This window comes from Pleurodeles waltl, chromosome 7 (assembly GCF_031143425.1).
Source record: "Pleurodeles waltl isolate 20211129_DDA chromosome 7, aPleWal1.hap1.20221129, whole genome shotgun sequence".
Classification (NCBI taxonomy): Eukaryota; Metazoa; Chordata; class Amphibia; order Caudata; family Salamandridae; genus Pleurodeles; species Pleurodeles waltl.
This window is the reverse complement of record NC_090446.1, coordinates 892,666,074-892,683,670: the sequence shown is the minus strand read 5'-3', so window position 1 is coordinate 892,683,670 and position 17,597 is coordinate 892,666,074. Positions and strand designations below refer to the sequence as shown.

Sequence of the window (17,597 nt, the reverse complement as noted above, 5' to 3'; positions counted from 1 at the left end):
GCTGAGCCTGGTTTTATGTTCACTCTTGTCTTTTTAGCCTCTGAAATAAACTGTTGTGTGCTATATATCTGCTCACAATGTATTGTCACGTCTTGACCTGCCTACGTGTTGTATGCATTGTTAATATAAAATATATTTTTTTAAACTTCTCAAGAGATCACAAACTGTCAGAATTGACATTTATTGTGCATCAAGTGTGAGGAAATGGGAAACATACTTTTGGATTACCGATAAATTGTGCTTTAATGACTCATGGCCACTATCCCTGTCCAAACTGTCAATTGTATGACTGGTTACAAAACACAAATTGAATGTCTTGTGAAGCAAAATAACGGCTACATGCTATCGATTGATTTACTCAATTAAAGATGAGTAATTTATTCGGACATATTACAAAGCAAAACACACACCATAGACATGAAAGTGCCAAGTGCACAATAGAAAGGCTGAAGGCTTAAAACCAGTGGACACACCAGAGGACCAAAATCCAAAAAATTATATTATTAAAATCTCGATAACTACTGATATTTCCACTAAAGGTCTAGGGCACTAGTATTATGGGGCATTTTCTTTCCTTGCTCACTTTTGAAAGGAATTAGCAACTTGGTAGGGGCAACATTGTAGCTAATATTCACACTGCAACACATAAAATGTCAACGGCTGAGCAACCATTCTCAATTTTAATCCTCCCTATGATGTATTTCCGAATCTACCGGGCATAAATAAACAGCATACTTGATACTGGAAAACAAGCTTAGAACAGCAAGGTTATTTATTTACCTTTTGAAATAGAATACTGTGTTTACAAACCTCTCGAACTATGCAATGTAAACTAACATAGCTAAAAATGAAACAAAAATGCAAAACTAGGTAGAGCTTTGTCTGTCATTTTCAGGTGCCAATACTGCTCATCCAACACAGAAATATTTTACTAACACCAGGAATTTTTCTATTGTGAATGGCTAAATGCTGTAACGATCATTTGTTTAATTTGCATCTTTCATTTACAAAATGCACACATAATATTAGGAATCTATGGAAAAGGTTTAACTATTAAAACACATAAGCAGCATCATACAGTTTTGATTTAAGTTACTAAAACAGATAAAACAGATACAACGTGTAAGCAAAAAATAAATAGGCATAGACATTCTGCAGCCTAAACATAAGGACACTTCTGTTGACCTTTATTGTGTTACAAGGCTGTTGCATTCTTAGTTTGCAACGTTTCACTTTCCTCTCACACAGAACAAACTACTCATAAGAAGAGTTGGACTCTTAAGTCTACACAGAACGACTAGCAGTATCTACATTACACCTGCAATTGAAGTGACTTTTTAAGAACCTCAAATTACCTTTGGACAACGATCCTTTTCTGAATAAACTTCAAGATAGATTCATTTCAAACAGACAGATTGGCTTGGAATAGTCTAAAGGTGGAAGTCATCTGGATTTGTTCAGAGGTTTAGGAGATAGAAACAGGAAACAAGTGTATCTGTTGCACATTTGGGTTTCTTTGACCATTAAGTGCACACTTGTTTTGACTCCCGTATCGGGGAAATACGTCGTTGTGTAAAATAGAACACATTTTGCAAAGTCTACATTCATGTTAGTTATGATGCTGTAACAGTAACGGAATGCAAACCTCGATTCGCACAGTGTAGACCAGTAATGAATACAGACTTGGAGCGCACAGGTTGTGCAGGAGTTAATAATGCTGATAAGCTTCTTTGCATGTGGAACGTTTTCTATTTGCTTTGAAATCAAGTTCCCAGATGTTAGGCAACTGCTACAAGAGCTGGTTAGCAGGGTTGTAACAAAGGCCCCTGCATCCCCATGTGGTGGGGGGAGGGGGGGACGAGCCCCAGTGGGCCGCCTCAGCACAATACCCTGGCTTGAGAGCTCTCCTGGTTGAGTCTGGAGGGGGGCCCTCCATGTACTTTACAAGGGGGCCCCACAAGTTTCTTTACGCCACTGCAGGTTAGTCTGGTAATTATGCAGTCCGTGGACAAAGTTAGGCCAGGCAATGACAGTCCCTATGCATATAATCATGCTGCAGCTCATGTGACCACATCACTTGCTGTAGCTGGCTGGACATGACCAGGATAAGATCTCCTTGAACTGGTCGCTTGCCTCTGTCTTGCAAGGAAGGGGTGCAAGCCTATCTTCTGCAGCTTTTTATGTAGTGTCATTCCCATATTGTACCAGGCTGACATTATTAATTTTTCATCCTGTTCTTTCTGGATCTTTGTCTTCCCACACTCTTTCTCTAATGAATGTATTGTTCTGTGACGTTTTTGCAAGTGATTTTTCAAAGCTTGTACTTCAGGTGCAGTTTTGATCTAATGTACGGATAACACTTTTGGCTCTTTCTGAAAAAAAAATTGTAACTATCTTCCATTCATTTAATTTCATCTTCTTTCCTTTTTAAGGCATCTTGTAATTCTTCAATTTTTAATGAGCTTTTGTTGTAGCGTGGCTCCAGATACTCAATAATTGCCCGTTTCTTCAACAGCTCATTGTTGGCTTCATGTAACGTTTCAAAGTGCTCTTCTAACTTCATTTTCAGTAAAAGCGAATCTTTTGACCCTTTGTCCTGCAAGGACTTTTGAAGCTCTTCTTCTTGAGACTGTGCCTCCAAAAGTCTCTGATTTACTAATCCATTCTTTCTCACTTTTGCACCATCCAATAAACTCTGAAACAAGGATTTTTTTTCATTATCAGAGCCTTCTTGGTTATGCTTCAGAATCTTGTTCTTGAACACATCATAGCTCTTCAATTGTTTCTTTTAAATAATCCCTTTTGTATCTTAATCTATCATTTTCTTGTGAAGACCGCCAACCTTTTCTTTTAATCTTTTATATTCTAATTTGTCTGCTTTTTTTGATTCTTCAGACAACCTGTTCTACAGTTCAACTTCATGTCTTTTATAAGTTTCAAGTTGGATCCGAGCAGCATTTGCTTTTCTCACTTCTTCCTCCAGACTGACTGTGTTTTGCAAATACATAGCGTTTTTAGACTCCAGGAGTTTCACCCCTCCCTTCGTAAATCTTCAAGGTCTTCCAGCTTCTTTTTGTAAGATTCCACTTGGCCTTCTAACTTTGCAACCTTATCTGATGAATGCCTCAGTACATCCATTTCATCCTTTAAAGATTGTGTTTCATCTGCCACGGAGGTCAGATCTTCATTTTGTTGCTGCAGATCTGAAATCTCCTTTTCCAGCTCTTCCACAGCAAATCTGGTAATCATCTTTTGATGTCTCTAGTCTGAATGTTTCTTCCTGTAACTGTTCCAGTTATGTCTGGAGCTGAAGATGTCTGTGGCTTGCTATGCTGTTGGGATCTTCTAAAGAATCTGATTGGTTCAAGCATTCCAAAATTAGCTGGTTTTCGGCTAACAGACTTCTTCTTTCTTCTTGCAGAGCTGCAACCTGCATATCAATCTTGTGGCACCGCTGACAAATGTCTTCCTTTTGTGCTAAAGCATCATTAAGTTCTTCATTGTCTTCTTTAGCTACTGGTCAAGATCAACATATCCATCGTTCCCAACAGAGACTGGAATCTCTTTACTCATCAACTTCTGAATGGCCGTCATGACAACATGCTGGACTGACTCTTCCATCATCATGATGGTCTGGATGTATTCTTGTTTTTGCTCACAATTGACAGCATAGTCTAAAATGAGCTGAAGCATTCTACCGAGTTCAGCCGCATCAGAGTGTTCGCCAATCAAATCAATGTCTGAATGTATGTAGTCGTTGATCTGCTGCCCCAAAACCTTATGGTTGTAATCTAGAATTATTTTCAAGATCTTCTTTAAATTGTTTATCTTTAACCTCTAATTGTCTCCTTCTTCTGTTTTGACTTTGGCGATCCAGTTATCATCAAAGAATGTTTGATCGATCTTTTGAAGCACCTGAGCCATAACAACCCCACTTGTTAAATCTTCTATTGTCTTGCATGGTGACTCAATGTTAAATGTTTGAATCCAGGTCAGCAGACTTTCTCACATCTCCACCCAGTCCACAGTCTCTATGTGAAGCATGCTGTAGTCTGGTTACTAGTGGCTCCACGGGTCCTGGGCGCCCCGGCTTGGCCGCAGTGTTCTCTGGCTACAGCTCACATTGTCTCTCAGCCCTAGCTGCTTCACACACCAGCATTTTCAAAATTGCAATTTAAAATCTGACTTCACCATAAGCTGTAATTTTCAATTGTGATTCCAGAGACACCAGACTCTAAAGGTTTATCTCTTCCAGATTCCACTTATAAGATGTAATAAGGGAATCCCAATGTCATCCTGTGGGATTGATATGCCTTGCTGCAGTGGAAAAATGGTTTTGGGAGTTTTCCTCTTTCAGGACATGTAATACTTAAAAATGCATGTCTTGCCTTTTAAATACTTTGCACCCTGCCCACTGGATTGTCCAGGGCCTACCCTAAGAATCACTTACCTGTATAAACAAGCATTTGCCATGAAATGGGTCTCGCATATGCTTGAGTTAGAGCTATTACCGTTGATAACTCCTAACTGGTCTTTTTTTGCCACATAAATTGAAAATGAAAAGACAAACATTAGTCGACAAAAGCGAGCAGATTCAAAGCTCCATGTCCGCCATTGGCATGAGAACAAAGGAGAGACACAAAAAGAAAAAGAAGTCTGCTCGCAGTCAAACTACGTATCGTCAATCGAGCAATTATCCATGTAACAGGCAGTCTGCAAGGCTGTAACAAAACCGCCCCAAGGAGGGACAAATGTAAATCATTTACTAATAATGATAAAAGATTTCTGAAAGGCAAGCCCACGAGCGAGTAAAAGTGTTGAGCGGGCAGTGGGTGTGGTCAAAAGCCCACAATACTTACAACAGGTCAAAGAACACGCTTGACCTAAAAAGGAAGATTGGGCCTTGCAAAGGCATTATTTTGCCAGGTGCATTGTAAAACTGCACACACAGACTATGCAAAGGCAGGCCTGAGACCTGGATAAAGGGCTACATAAGTGGACGGCACAATCAGTGCTGCAGGCCCTCAAGTAGCATTTAATTTACAGGCTCTGGGCACATGTAGTGCACTTAACTAGTGGCTTATAAGTAAATTAAATATGCCAATTGGGGATAAGCCAATGTTACCATGTTTCAGAGGAGAGAGCACAAGCACTTTAACATTGTTTAGCAGTGGTAAAGTGCACAGAATCCTAATACTACCAAAAATGAAGTCAGAAAAATGGAGGAGCTGGACAAAATGTTTGGGGGAACCACTCACTGGATGTCAGGTCTAACGGGAGAAAAATTCATAAACAACTAAAAAGAGACTTTGAAGGAGACTAAGGGGGTCATTCCAACCCTGGCGGTCGGTGGTAAAGCGGCGGCCAACTCGCAAACAGGCAGGCGGCCCAAAAAATGGAATTCCGACCCTGGCGGGAACCGCCAACACAGCCCGCCAGTTTAACACTCCGACCGCCACGGCGGTACAGACAAGCAGCGCGGCGGTCACCGCCAACAGACAGGCGGCAGACAATGTACCGCCCACCCTATCACAACTCACCAATCCGCCACCTTTTCCGGGGCGGGAGCCCGCCGATAAAAACACGGCGGAAACAGACTACGAACGGGAAAACGCTCACCTCTACACACTCCACGAGGAATCTGGACAGCATGGAACCAGAACTACACATCCTACCAGCTATTGTCTACCTGCTCCTCTACCAGGAGCACGAACGCCGGCGCAGAAGACAACGGTGAGTACTGCACCTACGACACACGGGAGGGGGGGAGGAGAAAAGATTACGGGCACACACATACGCGACACACACACCCCACCCCCCCAACTACCTACACACCAATGCAGAGCAACAACTCAGAGTGACACCCCCCAAACCCCCCGGAAGAATGCAAAGACAAAATAATAAGTTACTGTAATACAAATATATTGTAAGGCAAAGTAAATAAGTAAGACGAACATCCCATAACTATATACACATATGTATATTGTCCCGTCAGAATTGGCTTTCTGTCATTGTACGTGGGCCAATGGTCCTGAACACATGGGCAAAGCCCACACATGAGACCCGAATCCATTGGAGAGAACACTGCAGGGGCATCAGATAGGAAAACTACAGGCACCTCAGGGGGAAGGGAAGGGGGGCCACCTCAGCCACATGAGTCCACGACGCCAGATCCACGAGGGGCCTCCACGGCCAATGTTCAATCCTGGGGAGTGCAAAGCCACAGTCTCTCAAGTCTCTACAGTGGGTGGGTTGCCCACTGTGCCATCCTGGGGAGTGCAAAGCCACAGTCTCTCAAGTCTCTACAGTGGGTGGGTTGCCCACTGTGCCATCCTGGGGAGTGCAAAGCCACAGTCTCTCAAGTCTCTACAGTGGGTGGCTTGCCCACTGTGCCATCCTGGGGAGTGCAAAGCCACAGTCTCTCAAGTCTCTACAGTGGGTGGGTTGCCCACTGTGCCATCCTGGGGAGTGCAAAGCCACAGTCTCACAAGTGGATGACAGACTCCAGCGGTACTGGAGGATTCTTGGTGCCCAGAGTGTATCGTGCAGCCCTGTCCGACACTGATCCGGGCCTGCCCCTTCTGCCAATGTGTCAGCGGTGCTTGAGATGAAGGGCTCAGCGGAGCGGTGCTTGAGTTGAAGGGCCAAGCGGAGCGGTGCAGAGACGGCGGTGCCCAGCGGAGCGGTGCTTGAGATGAAGGGCCAAGCGGAGCGGAGCAGAGACGGCGGTGCCCAGCGGAGCGGTGCTTGAGATGAAGGGCCCAGCGGAGCGGTGCTTGAGTTGAAGGGCCAAGCGGAGCGGTGCAGAGACGGCGGTGCCCAGCGGAGCGGTGCTTGAGATGAAGGGCCAAGCGGAGCGGTGCAGAGACGGCGGTGCCCAGCGGAGCAGTGCTTGAGATGAAGGGCCCAGCAGAGCGGTGCTTGAGTTGAAGGGCCAAGCGGAGCGTTGCAGAGACGGTGGTGCCCAGCGGAGCGGTGCTTGAGATGAAGGGCCAAGCGGAGCGGAGCAGAGACGGCGGTGCCCAGCGGAGCGGTGCTTGAGATGAAGGGCCCAGCGGAGCGGTGCTTGAGTTGAAGGGCCAAGCGGAGTGGTGCAGAGACGGCGGTGCCCAGCGGAGCGGTGCTTGAGATGAAGGGCCCAGCGGAGCGGTGCTTGAGTTGAAGGGCCAAGCGGAGCGGTGCAGAGACGGCGGTGCCCAGCGGAGCGGTGCTTGAGATGAAGGGCCCAGCGGAGCGGTGCTTGAGTTGAAGGGCTAAGCGGAGCGGTGCAGAGACGGCGGTGCCCAGCGGAGCGGTGCTTGAGATGAAGGGCTAAGCGGAGCGGTGCAGAGACGGCGGTGCCCAGCGGAGCGGTGCTTGAGATGAAGGGCCCAGCGGAGCGGTGCTTGAGTTGAAGGGCCAAGCGGAGCGGTGCAGAGACGGCGGCGCCCAGCGGAGCGGTGCTTGAGATGAAGGGCCCAGCGGAGCGGTGCTTGAGATGAAGGGCCCAGCGGAGCGGTGCAGAGACGGCGGTGCCCTGTTCAGCGGTGCTTGTCTTGAAGGGCCCTGTTCAGCGGTTCTTGAGACGGCGGTGCCCTGTTCAGCGGTACTTGTCTTGAAGGGCCCTGTTCAACGGTTCTTGAGACGGCGGTGCCCTGTTCAGCGGTGCTTGTCTTGAAGGGCCCTGTTCAGCGGTTCTTGAGACGGCGGGGCCCTGTTCAGCTGTGCTTGTCTTGAAGGGCCCTGTTCAGTGGTTCTTGAGACGGCGGGGCCCTGTTCAGCGGTGCTTGTCTTGAAGGGCCCTGTTCAGCGGTTCTTGAGACGGCGGTGCCCTGTTCAGCGGTGCTTGTCTTGAAGGGCCCTGTTCAGCGGTTCTTGAGACGGCGGTGCCCTGTTCAGCGGTGCTTGTCTTGAAGGGCCCTGTTCAGCGGTTCTTGAGACGGCGGTGCCCTGTTCAGCGGTGCTTGTCTTGAAGGGCCCTGTTCAGCGGTTCTTGAGACGGCGGGGCCCTGTTCAGCGGTGCTTGTCTTGAAGGGCCCTGTTCAGCGGTTCTTGAGACGGCGGGCCCTGTTCAGCGGTGCTTGTCTTGAAGGTCCCTGTTCAGCGGTTCTTGAGACGGCTGGGCCCTGTTCTGCGGTGCTTGTCTTGAAGGGTCCTGTTCAGCGGTTCTTGAGACGGCGGGGCCCTGTTCTGCAGTGCTTCACATGTGTCTCCAGGGCACCAGATCCGGGCAATAGATGGTGTTCACTTGCCATCCGACTTCTCGCTTGCTGGGCCCTCCTGTGCTGGTGTCCCGTGCCCGTGGGTGTCCTCCTTCACCCCCGGAATGGGGCTGGTGGGGCCCTCCTGGGCAGCTCGCCTGCTGCCGGACTTGTCGGCCGTGCTGCCCTTGCCATCCTTGCCTGATCCTCTGTGGCCCTTGCCTCCCTTTGGAGATGTGCCAGGTGGCACCCCACTCCCTGACGGTGCCAGGGTGGTGCCTGTGGAGGATGCCATCTCTGTTCTCTCACGCCGGCCCTTGGCTTTTTTTGTTTTTTTCCCAGGGGGTGGGCTGGCTGTCCCTTTGCTGCTGGCCGATGTGGCTGCCCTCGAAGGTGGGGGACTCCAATATCACTGGACTATGGTCCTTGTAGGTCCAGGGGTTGTGGTGGCTGAGGTGCAGATTGGACTATTACGAGATGGAGGGGGTGGGTCAGGTGATGGAAAGAGGTTAATTTTTGAGAGGAAAAACTTTTTAGGAGCAATGGGAAGGGTAGGTGCAGTGGGTATGGGAGTGGAGGAAGAGGATGTGGTTGTAGGAGAGTCAAGTGTGCTGTCTATGGGTGCAGGTGCTTGTGACGGAGGCTGTCGTGAGGTGGATGGCTGTTGGGTGGGTGGCTGCCTGCGTTTGTGTGGTTTGGAAGAGGGGGTGAGAGACACACTGGGAGAGGACACAGGGGACGTGTAAATGGCAGTGGGGGTGGTGACTGCACGTGTGCGGAGTGTTCTGGTGGGTGTGCTGGTGATGGACGTAGTGGCTGATGAAGTGGTGCATGCAAGTGTGAGTTGGGACGTCACAGGGAGGGAGGAGGGAGACGAGGAGGAGGGGGACACAGAGGAGGCAGTGGCTGTTGGCATGTCTGCATGTGGATGTTGCTTGTGTGAATGCTTCTGTGATGTGTGGTGCTTATGTTTGGATGAGCTGACCTTGGGTGTTGAGGTGTGTGCAGGCTGGTCTGTAGGTGTGTCTGGGATAGGCAGAGGAACAGGGGAGTGGGACTGGGTGGAGGGAGTTGGAGGAGGGAGGCAGGAGACAGGGACAATGGCTGCCGTCAGTGCTGAGGCCAGAGCGTTGAACGATCGCTGATGGGCAGCCTGACCCGAATGAATGCCCTCCAGGTATGCATTGCTCCGATGCACCTCCCTTTCCACCCCCTGGATGGCATTCAAAAGGGTATGAGCGTCCGGAGGAGGTCAATGACCTCCTCACTGAGGGCAGCAGGGGTAACTGGGGCAGGGCCTGAGGTGCCTGGGGCGAAGGAGATGCCCGCCATTGGTGTGGAGCTGGCACGGGGTGAACGCTGAGGGGCTGCTGGGAGGGCGGAGCTGGTGCGCTGGGTGGCGGCTGTACCTGTTGTTGCGGTGGGCACGGATGTTGCCGCCACCACAAGGGAGCTCCCTTCCAAGGACGTGTCGGTGTCGCTGATGTCTACACGTGTCCCCGTTGTGGAGCCCCCCTCGCCCTCCGTCTCACTGGTCAAATCAGAGTCCGTTGCATGGCCCTCCGGGGCCATGTGAGATGCAGCTCCCTCGTGCTCCAATGCCACTTCTCCTCCGCCAGATGATGCTAATGCACACATGAACAGGAAGAGCAGACCAAAAAAGGGGGAGGGAAGAATAAAGACATGTTGAGTGCATGCATTGGCAACACAGTTGGCGGAGAGGACAGACACAGAAGCCCCCTGCACTATGCCGCGCACTTGGGGTACACTACTCAATCAGTGGGACATGGCCTACAAGCCTATGTACGACAACTGCACACATAGGTGACACAGGGCCATGGATAGCTGTACTTGACACCCTACAGAGGTGGGGGGCGGGGGCACAGGGCCATGCCTTACGGAGGGGCCTAGCCTACAGAAATCGCCCTGGCCTAGGGATACCCACAGCCCTCCTCCCCCACCCAGACACCTCCACTGCGCGCATAGTCAGCAGAATGAGAGTGTACTCACCCCCTTGTGTCTGCTGTGATGTCCTCATGCGCCCATCCAAATCTGGGTAGGCCACCGCCAGGATCCGAGACATCAGGGGGGTCAATTGACGCGTGGCACCCCTCCTACGTTGGGAGGCCATCCCCAGCAGAGCCTCCACGGTCTTTCTGCTCCCACGGCGGATGTCCTCCCACCTCTTGCGGCAGTGGGTGCCCCTTCTGTTGTGGACCCCCAGGGTCCGGACGTCCTTGGCGATGGCACGCCAAATGTCGACTTTCTGATGGGCGCTGACCTATGTGACACGTACAGGGAGAGAAAATGTAATATCAGAATTTTCTGCATGCTCGATGTGAGTGTCCCCCCATCCCCACCCTTGCCATGTGGCACATGCTCTCATCTGTCGTTTGATGCATGCCTCATACGCTCCCCTCCGCACCATCGTTCATTCACCCCACTCAACCCAGGCATTGCCCACAAAGCATGGTCCCAGTGTACTAACCTGTTGGTCTGGAGGACCGTAGAGTAGCGCATACTGGGGGAGGACCCCATCAACAAGTTTCTCCAATTCCTCAGATGTGAAGGCAGGGGCCCTTTCCCCAGTCGCAGCAGCCATTGCCTCTTCCAGACCGAGGTCACAGCAGCACTTGCAGTATAGGTCCTCTCCTGTGGATGATCAGGTCTCGAGTGATTAAGCAGATAGAAAATGGCGGTCACGCCCGCGGCGGTGCGTACCGCGGCGATGCGTACCTCGACCGGCGGCGCACATCGTCATTGGCTCCTGAGACCCATAGGGTTCAATGTTAACCAATGCTGCTTTGCGCCGCGGTCTTCGACCGCCTACCGCCACGGTGTGCCACGCCAGCGCACATCCCATTGTCACACTTCACAGGTCAGGCAGCTGCCATTTCAAGGGCCCACATGGCTTAATTTCTACTGCGTCACACAGGCCTAGGCGTTGCATTGCCACTCATACAAGCCATTCAATGCATAGCGAATCGTGTTCTGTGCAAGCTGTGGTTACGTACCTGTGGGTTGCTTGACTCGGTGCTCCATGTTGTCCTTCCTAGGCACCGTCCGCTGGGACTTGCGAGGAGATGGAGGAATGTTCCCGTGTACAGACCGCTGGTGGACCTGTCGACAATGGAAGAAAGACATGTCATACTGACATACAGACTTGACCGAGCCACTATACAGGAACTGTGTGCCCAGCTGGAGCCAGACCTGATGTCCCCCATTCGCCAACCCACAGGGATTCCCCCTCTGGTGCAGGTGCTGTCAGTACTCCATTTTTTGGCAAGTGGATCATTCCAAACAACAGTGGCCATATCATCAGGGATGTCTCAGCTTATGTTTTCTAAGGTTTTGTCCAGAATGTTGTCTGCCCTGATGAAATACATGCGGAGCTACATTGTTTTCCCTGAGGTGGGCGATTTGGCTACAGTGAAGGGTGATTTCTATGCCGTTGGACATATTCCCAACATCATTGGTGCCATTGATGGGACCCATGTGGCTTTGATTCCCCCCAGTGGAAGTGAGCAGGTGTACAGGAACAGAAAAAGTTATCATTCGATGAATGTCCAGGTGGTCTGTTTGGCTGACCAGTACATCTCCCATGTAAATGCCAAGTTCCCTGGGTCAGTGCATGACGTGTACATCATGCGAAATAGCAGCATCCCTTATGTGATGGAACAGCTACAGAGACACCGTGTTTGGCTAATTGGTGACTCTGGTTACCCCAACCTGTCGTGGCTACTGACCCCAGTGAGGAATCCCCGGACCAGGGCAGAGGAACGGTACAATGAGGCCCATGGGCGGACTAGGAGGGTGATCGAGCGGACCTTCGGCCTCCTGAAGGCCAGGTTTAGGTGCCTGCATATGACAGGTGGATCCCTAATGTACTCACCAAAGAAGGTGTGCCATATCATTGTGGCCTGCTGTATGCTTCACAACCTGGCTTTGCGATGCCAGGTGCCTTTCCTGCAGGAGGATGGTCCAGATGGTGGTGTTGTAGCAGCTGTGGAGCCTGTGGAGAGTGAAGAGGAGGAAGACGACGGGGACGACACAGACAACAGGGACACAGTGATACAACAGTATTTTCAGTAGCACACAGGTACGAATCAACCCCGCCATTTTACATTTACTTAAAGTCTCCTGCCTCTCTACTGTCTGTGTTTCCCCCCAGTTCCTGTTAACTGAGTTGTGACTTTCCCTTCCGTTTTCAGAGCTGTGTGCCCCACTGCGTGACCTCTGCTTTGTTTGCCCATGGACTACAGCTGTGTGACAGTGGTATGTTGCCATCACAATGTAACTGAACATTTTGCCACCGTTATGTCTAATACATTTGTTCAAAATACAAGCAGACTCCAGATTTTTTAAGTGCAATAAGTGATTTTATTACAGTGCTAAATTTAGGGACATGGTTGAAAAACGGTGATGGGTGATGGTGGAGTAATGTCCATGGCAGAGTCCAGTTTTCAGTCTCACAGGTGCATTGTCCATATGCCGGTGGAAGGATGGAGCAGGGGCAGTTTAAGGTTGGACAGGGTGACAATGTGGGACAGTGGGATGACATCAGGGGGTATCCTTTGCTGGCGGGGGTCTTGGCATCCTACTCTGTCTTCTTCTGAGATCTCAGGTACCGCTTGCAGGGTGGTTCTTCTTCTGCAGGAGGTGGGGTTCTGGTGGCCTGTCGCTGTGTGGGTGCCTCCTGTCCACTAGCGCCGGCAGAGGTGGTAGCCTGGTCTTGGTCCATGCTAGTGACAGGGGCCCTTTGTGGTGCCACATGGTCCCGCAATGTGGTGACTATCTGGTTAAGAGCCACGACGATGGTCTCCATTGCGGAACTAATGTTTCTCAGTTCCTCTCTGAACCCCATGTACTGTTCGTCCTGCAGTATCTGGATCTCCTGGAACCTGGCCAGTACCGTAGCCATCGTCTCCTGGGAGCAGTGGTATGCTCCCATGATGGAGGAGAGGGCCTCTTGGAGAGTGGGTTCCCTGGGCCTGTCCCCCCCCTGTCGCACAGCAGCCCTCCCAGTTCCCCTGTTTCCCTGGGCCTCTGTCCCCTGGACCGTGTGCCCACTACCACTGCCCCCAGGTCCCTGTTGTTGTTGGGGTGGTGGGTCAACCTGGGTGCCCTGTAGTGGTGGACACACCGCTGATTGACGTGTCCTGGAGACAGAGGCATGGGCCCGCTGGGTTGGAGCTGTGCTGGTGTTCCCAGAGGGGGTTAGGTCTGCTGTAGCCTGTGGCTGTCTGTGGGGAACCGACTGTCCCGAGGTCCCCGATGGGCCGGGCTGGTCATCTGGGTCCAGGGAGACAGAGCTGCTGTCATCACTGGGGGCCTCTTCTGGGGGTGGGATGGACATCTCTGGACCCTCCTGGGCGGTGTGGTGGCGTTCGGGTCCTGCAGGGGGATAAGAGTATGGTTATTGCTTCTGTGTGTGCCATTTCGTGTAATGGGTGGGTGGCCGTGTACCCCAGTGCTGGCATTCCCTTGTGGGGGCTGTTGTGACGGTGGCTTGTGGGAGAGATGGGGATGTGCAGTGGGCATGCTTTGGTGATGGGTGTCCATGCTTTGGGGACGCATGCAGGGCTAGGTTTTGGGATGGGTGGGTTGTGATGGTGAGCCATTTGCAAGGAGTTGGTGTGATGGGGGTGGGGGTGAGGGTGGGGGTATGATTTGGCATGCAGGTGGGGTGGGGGGAATGAAGTAGTGAAGATTTGACTTACCAGAGTCCATTCCTCCGCCTACTCCTGCGAGGCCCTCAGGATGCAGGATGTGCAAGACTTGCTCCTCCCATGCTGTAAATTCTGGGGGAGTAGGTGGGGGTCCGCCGCCAGTCTTCTGCACCGCGATGTTGTGCCTTGATACCATGGAACGCACCTTCCCCCGTAGGTTGTTCCACTGCTTCCTGATGTCGTCCCGATTTCGTGGATGCTGTCCCACAGCGTTGACCATGTCCACTATTCTTTGCCATAGCTCCATCTTCCTGGCAATGGTGGTGTGCTGCACCTGTGTCCCGAAGAGCTGGGGCTCTACCCGAACTATTTCCTCCACCATGAACCTGAGTTCTGCGTCAGAGAACCTGGGGTGTCTTTGGGGTGCCATGGGGTGGTGTGGATGAGGTGTGGGGTATGTGTTGTAGAGTGTGGTGAGTGTGTTGGTGTGTGGTGTTTTGTGCGTGGATATTGTGTGGGTGATGTAGTGATTTGGCTCTGTGTGATGGTCCACTCTATTCTGTGCTGTCTCTCTCTGGCCTTCAGTCGCAATTGTGGTCGTAAGGGTTTGTGGGTGATGTGGGTGTGTGTTTTATATTGTATTGGGTGTGTGGGAGTGGTGTGTGTATGTGTCTCAGGTGTGTGTATTTTGAATTGTCCAATGTGGTAGTGTTTTGTAAAGGTGTGTGTATTTTGACCGCAGCGGTGTGTACCGCCAATGGAATACCGCGGTTGAAAGACCGCTGCGGGGATTTGTGGGTCGGAATGGCATGGGCGTATTTCTGTTGGCGTGACGGTGGAGGTTTGGTCATCGCCAGTTTTTCGCTAGCCGTTGGTGTGGCGGAATTTTGTTGATGTCGGGTTTTTGGCGGTTAGCCAGTTGCGGGTCAGAATGACTGTGGCGGTTTACCGCGGCGGTGTTATGGCGGTCTTCTGACCGGCGGTAAGCGCCTTTTACCGCCGAGGTCAGAATGACCCCCTAAATAAGGCTATTAGTCTAAAATTGACAAAACGGTGTACTAGGCAAGACGAACTATGTGGTTTAGGAAAATCAGGATGCATCTTTGACCAAAGCTTTGTCAGCTGGGGGAGAAAGAATTGAGTTGTAATCGCAGCTTCTCTACCTGACTAATTGTGCGATCCTACACCAACCATGTTGTCTCCATTTGTATCCGTTCTTTCAACTTTCAAATATAGGGTATGCTTAGAAGCAAGTCAAACGTCAGTATAAAGAACAATATAATAAAATTTGTGAACTTAATAAATACCACCTAATGAATAACATTCTCACAGCTCCTAAAATGCATTAATGGCTTCTAGCTGCTATATAGAATGGCAGGTTAGGACTTCTGGAAACAATGTTTTGTCAAAGTTTATTTTGGTGCTAGAGTTAGCATATTTTGATTGGGGTGAAAGATGGGGTGTCAAGTGGTGTCTCAGAGTCTAGTTAGTGAGTACATCCTAGAGAGTTATGAGACACCTATATCTTTTCTTGTTCCAAGTGGTATCAAGACCTAGAACAGAGAGATACAGCCCTGCACATTGAAACTAAAAAAACACACTGAGGACTCATACACAGATTTGGTAGAAGAATCGAACTGCGACAGAAAATATCCCCAATTTGGGAAACATACAAGCAGCAGTCAACAGGCTACATACTAACACACCTAAAAGCTCAAAAGACCAAAAAATGGTGAATACTGCAATATACAAACAAGGGGGTCATTACAACCCTGGCGGTCGGTGTTAAACTGGTGGTAAGACCGCCAACAGGCTGGCGGTCTTACTTTGGGGAATTATGACCATGGCGGTTACCGCCATGGTCATCCGCCGGTTCTCCGTTCCGCCCGCCAGGGCGGAGACGACCACTGGGCTGGAGGCCTGGGTCTCCAGCCCGGCGGCCGTCACTATACCGCCGGCGGCATTTGGACCCGGCTTACCGCTGTGGATTTCCAGCGGTTTGAACCGCCATCAAATTCATGGCGGTAAGCACTATCAGTGGCAGGGAATGCCTTCCCTGGCACTGATGGGGGTCTCCCCCACCCCCGACCCCAACCCTGACTCCCTCCCCTACACCCCCCACCACCCCTGCCACCCCCCAACGGTGGCAGGGCCCCCCTCCCCACCCCAATCCCCAACATCACATCACCCATACCCACACGACACGCACGCAGGCACCACACAGTCAGACACGCACACCCACATTCAAGCATACATGCACACATCCATACAGACATACCCACAGACATACACGCACTCATTCCCATACACACAACACCCCCGCAGGCATACACGCACTCACACACCCCCTCTACATACACACACGCACACCCTCATGCACCCACACAACACACAACGCCCCCCCACCCCCCTCCCCTCACGGACGATTGACTTACCTGGTCCGACGATCCTCCGGGAGGGGACGGAAGCCATGGGGGCAGCTCCGCCGACACCACACCGCCAACAGAACACCGCCACGGCGAATCACAGGACGTGATTCGCTGGGCGGTGTTCTGTTGGCGTGGCGGTGGAGGTGGAGCAACCTCCACTTCCCCGCCTCCCACCAGTATGGCTGTTGGCAGCTCTCCGTCGGTAAAAGGACGGAGAGCTGCCAACGGTCATAATAGGCCGAGCGGAAAACCGCCACCACTGGCGGTCTTCCGCACGGCGGTCCCTCGGCGGTTTTCAAAAAAGACCGCCGAGGTTGTAATGACCCCCACTGTGTTACATGAAATGAAGCAATTCCACCTCTCCTGTGCCCCTACTCTGATTGGCTTAGCTCTTCAGATTAACTGGGATTCTGGTCCCATGCCTATACTCACAAACAGAAGTGTTGCCTGTTGGTCAGCGGCGGCCGCTGCATAACTCAAAGGGAGGTGTGGGGGGAGGGGGTTGGGACGGAGACAAGGTAAAAATAAAAAATAAAAAAGCACTTACCTTGCCTCTGTCCCTGACACTCCTGTCGCCTCACGCTTCTCTTTGTCTGGTGTCCTAGCATTCACTGCTGGGACACTAGCACAGGCTTCCCAGCAATCCTGGCACTGCTTTCATGCAAAACCTTGCATGAAAGCAGCCCCAGGATTGGTCTGAGCGGCAGTGACTGCCATCAGACACAACCCTGGGGTCTGTACAGTTTCTCCAGCCCAGCTGTTAAACACTTAGACGGCCGGCCAAACACACATGCACACTTAGGTGCACTCTCCCCTGCTCCCCCACCCTACCTCATGAGGCCCAGCCCTGCCCCTCCCTTCATATGCTGCTGGCTGTGAAAGAAATAGAAAAATATAACAATAGTAAACTATGGCACAGCACAGTGGGGCCACGCTCCTTCGCAATAGTGAAGGAGCCACAACTGCTGTTAGGTGTAGGAGGCTGGCCTGCTTTATAGTGGGTACCTTGTGGTACTTACACCTTGTGCCAGGTCCAGTTATCCCTTATTAGTAGATTGGAGGTGTTCTAGCAGCTTAGGCTGATAGAGGTAGCTATAGCAGAGCAGTTTAGGCTGAACTAGGAGACATGCAAAGCTCCTACTAAACCACATATCATATATCACTATATCACAAGAAAACACAATACTCAGAGTTACTAAAAATAAAGGTACTTTATTTTAGTGACAATATGCCAAAAGTATCTCAGAGGATATACTCCCTTAGGAGGTAAGTAATATACACAAAATATATACACACAAACCATATCAGGTAAGTAAAAC

General features: G+C 50.9%; 1 pseudogene; it reads right to left on the bottom strand.

Annotated features, from left to right (window-relative positions):
- Nucleotides 1-2,060: 2,060 nt before the first annotated feature.
- Nucleotides 2,061-4,044, bottom strand: LOC138246982 (protein Hook homolog 3 pseudogene; annotated as a pseudogene).
- Between the last annotated feature and the right edge of the window lie 13,553 nt (nt 4,045-17,597).